At 41.5% G+C, this 12,120-nt stretch overlaps 1 protein-coding gene across 2 annotated transcripts in view; it reads right to left on the bottom strand.

The window, feature by feature from the left end:
* meis1b (Meis homeobox 1 b) overlaps positions 1-11,843 on the bottom strand; it is a 266,383-nt gene extending 254,540 nt beyond the window's left edge. For both annotated transcript variants that reach the window (XM_073872930.1, XM_073872933.1), the window contains exon 1: positions 11,614-11,843. The gene's annotated coding sequence lies outside the window, so the exon portion shown is untranslated. The remainder of the gene's footprint in view (positions 1-11,613) is intronic.
* Positions 11,844-12,120: the final 277 nt, after the last annotated feature.

The raw sequence follows: 12,120 nt of genomic DNA, 5'->3' as shown, positions 1-12,120 counted from the left end.
GTACCTTTCATTGTATGGACGGACCATAAGAATCTCGAATACATTAGAACTGCTAAAAGACTTAACTCCAGGCAGGCTCGGTGGGCATTGTTTTTCGGTCGTTTCGATTTTACACTTTCTTACCGGCCGGGTTCCAAAAACATCAAACCCGATGCTTTATCCCGTCTTTTTGAGCGTTCCGATCGTACTGCTACTCCCGAGCCCATTTTACCGGAGACCATCATTATCTCCGCGCTCAGATGGGAGGTCGAATCGAAGGTGTTGACTGCCTTAGAAGGGGTAACGCCCCCGGCTCGTTGCCCACCGAACCGTTTATTTGTGCCGGAGGGGTTACGGTCAGACGTTCTCCAGTGGGGTCATTGTTCCAGTGTTGCTTGTCACCCAGGGGTTAGTAGAACTAGATTTCTAGTCAAGCAACGATTTTGGTGGCCTGGTATGGCTCATGATGTCCACGACTTCGTCTTGGCTTGCTCGGTTTGTGCTGTTGGTAAGACTTCCAATCGACCTCCAGATGGGTTACTCTTACCGCTGTCTGTCCCTTCGAGACCCTGGTCCCACATCTCGCTAGATTTTATTACCGCCCTCCCACCCTCTAAGGGTAATACGGTGATTTTAACCGTAGTGGACCGGTTCTCGAAGGCGGCTCATTTCATCCCCTTGCCCAAATTGCCATCAGCCAAGGAAACAGCGGTAACTGTCATTGACCACGTCTTCCGTATACATGGCCTTCCGACAGACGTGGTTTCTGACAGGGGTCCCCAATTTGTGTCCAAATTCTGGCGAGAGTTTTGTAAATTGTTAGGAGCGACTGTTAGTCTTTCTTCCGGGTTCCATCCCCAGAGCAATGGTCAAACCGAGCGAGCCAATCAGGATGTCGAAAGGGCATTGCGGTGTTTGGCATCCAACAATCCTTCATCCTGGTGTCAACAACTCTCAATTGTGGAGTACGCACACAATTCTCTGCCAGTGTCATCTACGGGCATGTCTCCATTTAAGTGTAGTTTAGGGTACCAACCACCTAATTTTGTTAGTACTGAATCCGAGGTGTCGGTCCCCTCCGCAAACGCACTAGTCCAGAGGTGTCACCGCACCTGGACCAGAGCTCGTAGAGCTCTACTCCAGGCTAGGTCGCGCACCAAGGCTAAGGCCGATCGCCACCGGTCGAAGCCTCCCCGTTACGTCGTCGGTCAAAGAGTGTGGCTTTCAACCCAGAACATTCCGATGCGTTCCGTTTCGAATAAGCTTGCGCCCAAATTTATTGGCCCGTTTTCTGTTACCAAAATCATTAATCCGGTAACAGTGCGTCTTAACCTTCCTCCTGCGTACAGGAGGGTTCACCCCGTCTTTCATGTGTCCAAAATTAAACCGGTGATTTTTTCCCGTCTTAATCCGCCTGCCCCGGTTCCCCCCCCCGCCTCGTATCGTTAATGGGGAAACCACGTATTCGGTCAATCGTATTCTGGACTCTAGACGGAGGGGACGCGGTTTTCAGTACTTGGTGGATTGGGAAGGTTACGGTCCGGAGGAGAGAAGGTGGGTTCCTGCTCGGGACATACTGGATCACCGCCTTATTGATGATTACAATCTTCAGGTAAAGCAGGCTGGGAACGCCAAGGGGCGTTCCTAGGGGAGGGGGTACTGTCACGGTAGGAAATCCTCTGTTTCCTCCGTGTCATGTGTGTGTGTATGTTTGTTTGTTCACTCACCTCTGCCATGTGCTTGTTTGATTAAGTGTTGTCACCTGTGTATGATTGCCTCGCTCCAGCTGATCCTCATCACCCATCAGCTACAAATACTCACCCAGTTCTCTCCCTGTTGTCAGATCCTCATTTCATGTTGCTGCAATCACCTGGATTATCGTCTCTCGTCGTCGTGTTGGATTTGTGTTCGTGTTGTCGTCTCCGTGTGAGTGTTTGGTTTGTTCCTGGTTCTATCCACTGGCCATCATCACACTCATCACCGACTTCACCATTCTACAAATCTTCACACCACCGTAGACCTTCGATCATCATTGCCAACATCCTGGACTCAGTTATTCACTCTGTTGTTTCATTGCATTTACCATCATTATTAATAAAACTGTGTTGATCGTCTGCGCTTGCCTCCTCCACTTTATTGTATCATTACACTAAGTAGGAAAAGGATCTACCACCTTTAGACACTTTTGATATTCTAGGGATAATTAAGTGACCAGAATTTTGTGAGCGCAGTTTACGTGATGGATTGTATTCTGATAGTAGTTCTTTAATATACGAAGGCGCTAGGCCATTTAAGGCTTTGTAGGTGATTAGTAATATTTTAAATTGTATACGATATTTAACTGGTAGCCAGTGTAAAGATGCCAGAATTGGACTGATGTGGTCATACTTTTTAGATCGAGTAAGCACTCTTGCGGCGGCGTTTTGAACCAGCTGTAGCTTGTTTACCTGATTTGAATGGCATCCCCCGAGTAACGAGTTACAATAGTCTATTCTAGAGGTCATAAAAGCATGGATAAGCTTTTCTGCATCTGATGCAGACATCATATGGCGTATTTTTGAGATATTTCTAAGATGGAAGAATGCTGTGCGGCAGATGTTGGCGATATGACTATCAAAAGATAGATTGCTGTCGAACATTACGCCTAAATTCTTAACCGTGGAAGATGGCACCACCGTGCAGCCATTTATGGGCAACTTGTAATCTGACATATTATGTTTGTAGCGATTCGGTTCAATAATAAGTATCTCTGTTTTATTGGAGTTTAGCATAAGAAAGTTTTGTGCCATCCAGTCCCTAATATCACTAATGCAGTCTGTTAGCTTAGAAAACTGGTGGGTTTCGCTGGGATGCGACGAGATGTAAAGCTGGGTATCGTCCGCATAGCAGTGAAAACTTATGTTATGTTTCCTGATAATGTCTCCTAGAGGTAACATATATAACGAGAATAGGATGGGGCCTAGAACTGATCCCTGAGAGGTATGCCGTATTTAACGGGGGAGTGATATGACTCTTCCTCATTTACGTAAACAAAGTGATATCGATTGGTTAGATATGATCTGAACCAGGCTAACGCCTGACCACTGATGCCAACATAGTTTTCTAGTCTATTGAGTAAGATTGTGTGATCTATTGTGTCAAAGGCTGCACTAAGGTCTAGTAATATAAGGATTGAGATTTCACCACGATCGGATGTTAATAGGAGGTCATTTGTAACTCTAAGCAGCGCTGTCTCTGTGCTATGGTGGGGCCTGAATCCTGATTGGAACTTTTCATATGTATTATTATTTTCTACGAATGTGCGTAGCTGGCTTGCCACTACTTTTTCTAATATTTTAGAAAGAAAAGGTAGATTTGAGATTGGTCTAAAGTTATTAAGCTCTCCCTGGTCAAGGTTTTGCTTTTTAATGAGCGGTCTAATAACTGCTAGTTTGAAAGCTGTTGGAACGTATCCTAATTCTAGAGATGAGTTAAAGATATTAAGTACCGTGTCTGACACTACATGAAATACCTCTTTTAGTAATTTTGTGGGAACGGGGTCTAGTATACAGGACGATGATTTGGATGACGTTACTAGTTTAGAGAGCTCTTCTATTGTAGTAGGATTAAATGACTCAAGATGTTCGTTTGGTAATCTAGTGAAAAATGTACTATTGGGTAGAGTGATGGCTGCTTGCGTAGTTTCTATGTTTTCCCTAATAAACATAATTTTGTTAGTAAAGAAGTTCATGAAGTCATCACTATTGTGTTGGAGTTTACTATTGGTTTCTGTTTGTTCTTTGTTTCTAGTCAGTTTCGCAACTGTGCTAAATAGAAAACGAGGGTTGTTATGATTTTCTTTAATAAGCGTACTGAGATAGGTAGATCTGGCAGTTTTAATAGCCTGTCTGTAGTGTTGAACACTCTCTTTCCATGCTGAACGCCATACCTCTAACTTTGTGCTTCGGTAGTTTCTTTCCATTTTTCTAGCTACTTTTTTAAGGGCTGCAGTATGATGGTCATACCATGGAGCTGGCGGTTTTTCTTTGATTCTCTTTTTTCGAATGGGAGCAACGGCATCCAACGTGCTAGAGCAGATGTTGTTCAGGTTTTCTATTATAATATCTAGATCTTCACGATTATCTGCTACATGTTTCATTTGGGACAGGTCTGGAAGAGTGCTAATAAAGCTATCTTTAGTGGTGGAAATTATTGTTCTGGCTAATCTGTAGCATGTTGTAGACTGAGCGGTCCTATCTAGAAGTATTGTGCATGACACAAGGCAATGGTCTGAAACGGCATCGCTCTGGGGTGATATTTCGATGTCATTAATATTGAGTCCGAGTGACAGAATTAAGTCTAGTGTGTGATTACGAGTATGCGTGGGCCCTGACACGTTTTGTTTAATGCCGAGAGAATTTAGAACATCCATAAACGCACGTCCTAATGCATCTTTTGGATTATCCACATGGATATTAAAATCACCAACGATAAGAGCTTTATCTACAGTGACTGTAAGCTCAGATAGGAAGTCTGCTATTTCTTTAAGAAAATCTGTGTGGTGGCCTGGAGGCCTATATATGGTAGCTAAAATGAATGAAAGTCGTTTGTTGTTGCGATCAGTTATTTCCATATTTAACAGTATTATTTAAAACGAATTAAATTTTAGGTTGGATTTATGGTTTACTTTGAATATTTTATTGTATATTGTTGCTACACCACCCCCTCTCCCTGTTAGACGAGGAACATGTTTATAATAATAGTCTTGTGGGGTGGATTCGTTTAAACTGGTGTAATCGTCTGCTTTAAGCCAGGTTTCTGTTAAACAGAGTGCATCTAAGTTTTGGTCAGTAATTATTTCATTGATAATTGGTTCTTTGTTGGTAAGTGATCTAATGTTAAGAAGGCCGAATTTTAACATTTGAGATTCATCTGTTAATGTATTATGTTCTAGTTTTATGTTAATAAGATTTGTACGAGACGAGGTAAACGGTGCTCTGTATTTATTTGTTCGAGGAACAGACACAGTCGAGATGTGTTGGTAATCTGTTAAAAAATGCTCTATGTGCTGGGATATATGTGATCTTGACATGTCAAGGCAGCTAACAGACTGATGGGTAAGCCGATCTGTCTGTTTCCTGACCTGGGCCCTGGATAGTCAGACAATATCAAAAGTAAGACTATTGGTCAGATTTCTAGAGAGTATAGCACTTCCTTCCGGAGACGGATGGAGGCCATCTCTCTTTAGCAGGTCAGGTCTTCCCCGGAAATGCTTCCAATTGTCTATAAACCCTACGTTATGCTGAGGGCACCACTTTGACATCCAGCCATGAAGAGACACTAATCTACTGTAAGTTTCATCCCCCCGGTAGGCGGGGAGGGGACCAGAGCAAATTACATTGTCTGACATTGTTTTTGCAATTTCACACACCTCTTTAATAGTATCTTTGGTGATCTCCGACTGGCGGAGTCTGGTGTCATTCGTGCCGGCGTGAATAACAATCTTAGAAAACTTACGGTTAGCATTAGCCAGCACTTTAAGTTTGGATCTAATGTCAGACGCTCTGGCTCCCGGTATACAATCGACTATGGTGGCTGGTGCCTCAATGCCAACGTTCCTGAGTATAGAATCTCCAATAACCAGGGCACCTTTAACTGATGTCTCAGCTGGTGTATTGCTGAGTGGAGAAAATCTGTTTGATATTAAAACAGGAACGTGATTTGGATGCCGAATGCGACTAGGCCGCCTGACAGTCACCCAGTTAGTCAGCCGCCTTGACTCTGAAGTCGGAACCGAGCCAAGTGTATTACGCTTAACACTAGGCGCACCCGAAACAGTGTTTGTAACATTAACATTAGCGGTCTTACTGTCCTCAACTAGCGTTCGGATGCGCGCTTCTAGTTCTGCAACCTTCTCCGTCAGCCTTACTACTTCAATACACTTAGCACATGTAAACCCCTCTATGCTGACGGAAGAAGCTAAACTGTACATGTGGCAAGTAGTGCAGGTTACAATGACAAGCGGAGTCTTACCGTTTTCATGCTGGGCGATGGCGTCTCCGTTCGCCAGACCGCGGTCCGTGAAGCTGCATCGAGATGGGTGCTCGCTCGTTGCGTGCCTCGGTCGTCTCCGGGTGCCTGGAGCCAGGGTGATGTGAGGCACGCTGTACCGCCTGGTGCTAATGCCGGGACACAACTCCTCCACAGCTTCCCGCTCTGGTGAGGAAAGGTCTGAAAAACATACATCGGATGAGTCCGCCATTAGATCGAAAAAGAAGGCAGATTTACAGCAAACAGACAGTGAGCAAGTGCTAACTTCAACCGGCACGTTTGTTTATGCTAGTGCGCTATATGCAAGCACTAGGTGTTTACTAGTGATAGATCGTTTTACTTATTAATACTGTTCAAAAATCGTCACGGTAAAGTATTCCTAAGATAAACTAGTACGTTATATTATATAGATAGGAACGAGATAGTAAGAAAATAGGATTTAGATTATGAACTCGACGGAGCTCCAATGCACGGAGCAGCGTTTCCTCGTTTGCTAATGCTACCGGGCTATATGCTAATACTGGGTGTTTACCAGTGCTAAATCGTTTCACTTATTGAAACTGTTGAATAATCGTCACGGTAAGGTATTCCTAAGATGAACTAGTAAGTTATATTATATAGATAGGAACAAGATAGTAAGAAAGTAAGATTTAGATGATGAACTCGGCGGAGCTCCGATAGCAGTGTTGCCACTCCGATAGCAGTGTTGCCACTCTCTCTTGCGTCTCTCTCTTGCGTCTCTCTCTTGCGTCTCTCTCTTGCGTCTCTCTCTTGCGTCTCTCTCTTGCGTCTCTCTCTTGCGTCTCTCTCTTGCGTCTCTCTCTTGCGTCTCTCTCTTTATCAAAATGTGATACCTTACCTTTAACAATTAAGGTTAACTATTATTCTTTGTTAATCATACATTGTTGTAAGATGCTTATGACTTGCAAATTTAACTCAGTTAACTGAAATAAACCAAGCTTGATGACATGCAGCCTGCATGTGTGAACTCCGGAGGCTGCAGCCTTCGGATTGAGAAACGTCCGTTCTCACTTGGTCACTCAAAGTTGTGAAAAAGTATCAATCTGTGCTAACAGTACACCATCAGAACACGTTTTCAGCGTGGCTGGAAACATTATCACCCCAAACAGGTTTCTCACTTATTGTTACACAGATAGGTGCTGATCCCGAAATGGCCAAGCACATATGCACAGTTGCTTCACGTCGCGTCTAAAACCACGGGGAAAACGTGACCGTGCCGCTTTCCTTCTCTTCAAAGCACATGGGTGCTTTAGAGCGTCTTTCGTTGCCAAGTAATAAGCATTGATTGACGCTGTGACGAGCCCCCACTGACTGAGAAAGAATTTGGCGCCTATGAACATGCACGTTTGTTAAGAACTGTATATCTGATCCTCGTTTACATTTTTATATTTCAAAATATACATATACAGCGGGGGAAATAAGTATTTGACTCATAAGCATTTTTATCAGTAAGGGGATTTCTAAGTGGGCTATTGACACAAAATTTCCAACAGATGTAGCCATCAAGCAAAATCTTAAATTCATGATACTCGTCAAAACATGTATTTAGCCCATCATGCGTGTGGCTTGTGATGTCATTTCAAAACAAGTGCCTACTGCAAATGCTTCGAAGGGGTTTATGATAAAAGAGATGCTCACGTTTGCCAGATACTCACTTAATCTCGTGTGTAATCAGAGTTTAGTGTTAAGTGAGTGTCTTGCAAGTATTTTGTGAACGTGTCTTTTTTAAAATAAACCCTTTAGACGCATACTGTATGCAGCAGGCATGTATTTTGACAAGATGCATGATGCACATGGTTCACATATTTTGACATGACAAGCCACACACATGATACCCCAAAGAGAAAATCACCAGCCGGGGACGTGAAAAAATGAGGAAAATCGTGTCCATAAACACGAATAAATAATTCAAATATTTTGTGACTATACCACGAAATGCCGTGGGATTGGGTTGCGCCCACATATGACCTGTCAGCTAAATTTCTGCCTCCTTACTACTCTGACCTTTATATTATTATAAAGAGTGATTCAGTGAGTCCAGATTGACCTCTGAACAGCTCTGGCCCTATGACACACAGCAAGAATGAACACTTGAAACACAACTCTTTCTCCCACAGGAAATTTACCAGCATCTGGTCTTTGTCATACACGGATTCACACGCCTGTCATGTTGGACACAGCTAGTAATTTCGTTGATCGCAGGTTTTACATCAAAACGTCATTTTCCATTCTTTTATATCGAGTGCATAGCTGCTTTAGAAACACACTACTGAGCTTTACGAAGCCTTGTCATAATCTTTTCATCTTATCAAGATCTGAATATGCGAGCTGAAGGCGTGCCGTTAACTATGTTACCAACAGAAGGCCTTATCTATAAATCACAACTTATAATCCAACACACTAAATCAACTCTGACTAATACATATAAGCAAAACTATTCATGTTCTTCCAACCTGACCTAATCTTCACAAAACAAAAACAAAACGTCTCACACATGTAACCTCTGTTGATGCAGCGTTCACTTTAGAGTACATAGATGGGTGAGTTTTAGCAGATTTGACAAGAGCTATCAAAGCCAACGGTCTGCAATTTAATAGCACATATAGAACAAGCTTGTGGTCCATTGTCACTTGGCAGCCTCAGGCCAGTGCGCCGTTGATGAGGCCGCATTGATGTTTGGATTACGGCACGCCTCTCTGATCAAGTGCTCAAACGCTTGATAAAAACTAGAGAAACACCCTTTAATCCTCACCAACCCACCTCTAAATAGGATCTTAAAGGAAGGACATCGTCACAGTGGATTCGTTTCAAAACGCTTCAGTGTCTTAAGTTTGGTGGCACTGCAGACAGATTTGTTTATCATTTGAAGGCCACAGTGCAGGGAGTACTTCTGTCTAACTTCATACTGTACATTTTTAAGTTGTGTTGTACGGCAAGAATCATCGCAAGTATGAATGTATTTTTAACAGGAGCTCTGCTGAAATAATGTTTTTGCAAGCAAAAATATCACATTATGACATCATTCACTCATATTCTCAAGTGAATACACTATAACTGGTTGTTGTTTTTTTTAGGATGGCTCTAAGCAGCATGGAACAGACTTTTGATTGGCACAAAAATGTTTCCAGAGCGACCATGAGGCAAAGATAGCAGCATCCCAGTCAGTCGACAAACTTTCCTTAAGATGAATGGGAATGCTAATGGATAGCTCTTTCCAAGTATTCCAAGACCTTTTTTGGGGCAAAAATATTTAAATTCATAAATATTTATTCGTCACATCGGCAATGGAAAGTCTGACCACACTTCATTGTTGGATGCGGCATTTCATAGTCCTTGAACATTTTGTCAAAAGTAATGCACAATATATGAATAGTTTGGTTCCAAAACGTGATAAACACCTTTTTTTATTCAGGTCAGTATAAAAAGTAAACTCTTAATTTTACGCAAAATCCAATATCCCCTGTGTGTCATTCCTCATCTTTTCTCCCTTTTTCCCCAAAATGCAATAAACGGCAGTCCTCCTTCTCTGAAGAATGCAATAAATCTGTTTAACCAATCACAGCGCACCGTTCCACGCATTTTAAGCAATAATGTTGGCGCTTTGAATAAACACGGATCCTAGTTTTCCTCATCTACTTTGTCATTCGTGATCAACAAATAAACAAAACAAATTAATACTTTTGATGACATTGATAAACCTGTGATGGTTTTCTGTGGTGGGGAAGAAATGTAAGCCATCAAAATCGAATAATTTACGCGAGAGGCACTCAGGCGAAGGGAAAATGCCGGCTGTTGCTTGTTCTTACACGACAGCATCAAGCTTCTGTCATGCTAACACATTAACCCCAGAGGATCTTATTAAAAACTTTCCATTATTTTACGCAAAGTCAACGAAAATCGAGCAGGAAAAAGACATTTTACAGCTGATCGCTGTCAATAAAGTTTTGTCAGCGATGACGTCCCAAGAATGACAGCAGCAATCACAGTGTTCTTAATGACAAAGTAAGTGTTTTGATTAATGCCATTAATGTTTACTTTTTAATCAGTGTATACCACTAGTCAACTAAATAAATATAAAATGGTAAAGATGAATGCACATATTGATTCAATAAATATAAAGCATTTTGGGGAAAAAAATTGTCATGAATTTATTGCATTTTGCGGAAAAATATCATCAGTTTTTATAATAAATCTTTGAAAATAAAAATAAAGGATTTGAATTTTTTATGTTATTATAACCTAAAGATGCTATGTGAAAGTTTGTAACAGAAAATAGTGGTTTTCATCTTCTCACTTTCTTGGTATAGAAAACCCGTTTTTACCAAAATTAGTCAAAATGGATTTATTGCGTTTTGGAACCAAACTCTTCATATACTGCACATGCTAAACTACACATAAAACACAGATATTGTATAGGAAGAGAGTAGTAAAGCGGTTTTGAACTATAGACTATAAAAAATCTGGACGTAGTGTCTGTGAAGCCACCCATAGGTTTGTGAAGAGCTTTTTTGAAGCCAGTAGTTGGTGGTTTTCATTTTGGCAGCGGATAGCCTAAAATGTGTAAAGAGGCGGGACGTGGGTGAAGCTGAGGTGACTGGTTGCTGAAACCACACCCGCCTAGCTTGACGACAGCGGCAGCAGTAGCACCGTCACTCAGTGCCCACGCCCTTAAATTGACAAAATTTGCTAGACGAAAAAAACTTTTTGTACCAGACTGTAAACATATTTATTTCTGCTGTAAAGTTGGGCATTTTAACATGGGGGTCTATGGGAATTGACTCCCTTTTGGAGGCAGCCTCTAGCGGCCAGTCGATGAATTGCAGTTTAAGTCACTTCCGTATTGGCTTCATGGTGGCTATCGAGAGGTTGCGTCCCCCTAGCAACAATATCTATTTTTTTTTAAAGTTATCAACTTTTCTCTTTTTTTCCGATTAGTTTACATCTGGATTCACTGCTATAGTTTCTTCTATAATTGTTCAATAAAAAGATCGGAAGGTTGCTCCTTGGTTTTGAACCCCGCCATTTTTCATTAATTTTTGGTACTTTAATTTTATTTTGGTTACAATCTAACTATGAGAGCACATATATTTTAGAATGGCATCGAATAAACCTGTTCACAACTCACTGTATAATTATTTCGCACCTCGCGAGTTTTAAGAGCCTCGCGAAACAACATTCCGCAGATGCGCTTGTGACAGATATGTTCATATCATCACGCCAAGCCCTTGCGCCATCAATCATCAGGCAACGTTCACAGGATGTTTAAGAAGTTGTACATGTTTGAAAGGAGTATAATATTGGATACATTACTTGAGGTATGTTTAATTGCTACAACAACAATTCATGAACAACTTGTTCAACGTCATGAGGCCTGCGCTGACCGATCAGCGTATGACATCAAAGTATCGCGAGAGATGTGCTTCTCGAATGCCCGCATAGTAATTCACACAGACAGATCCCATGAATGCCAACTTTGAGTTATAAAATAAGCGCGTTTGTCAGATATCACTACTAAAAAACATTAACTAAGAAGATAGACATCTTAGCATCCACAAATGAATAAAAAGTTTGTCATTTACTTACCCTTATTGTCAAATCCGTTCGCCTTTCTTTCACGAAACACAATGGGAAAAGTTTAGCAGAATGTTGATGCTGATCTTTTCCCAAACAGAAGATGAAGGTGACGACAAATGTAACGCTCCAAACACCAACGTGACGCCATGCAGCTTTTGTCCTATATATCTAAACCAAAAAAATTAAGTGTAATTTCATTTTTTTCTAATTTCATCCCTTCATAACGTTGAAAAAAATCTCGTTTAGTGTTAATGACCAGTTACTGCCACGTGAGAGCCAATTATGATTTCTTCTTCATTAAGTTTATGGTGGTAACTTGGTATATGGGCAGCTGTTTGTGCATTTGCGCCACCTACTGGCTTAGCGAGTGACGCACTAAAAAAGAAATACATTTATTTTACCTTTTTTATTTTTTGTATACAAAGCTGCCTCTTTTTAGTAAGAGAGGTGTGTAGCTTTGTAGGCCTTATAAAATTAAAACCAAGACGGTGCTGAATTTCTATTTGTTGATTAGTC

Source organism: Misgurnus anguillicaudatus, chromosome 11, assembly GCF_027580225.2.
Source record: "Misgurnus anguillicaudatus chromosome 11, ASM2758022v2, whole genome shotgun sequence".
Lineage (NCBI taxonomy): Eukaryota > Metazoa > Chordata > Actinopteri > Cypriniformes > Cobitidae > Misgurnus > Misgurnus anguillicaudatus.
This window is presented reverse-complemented; position numbering and strand designations above follow the sequence as displayed.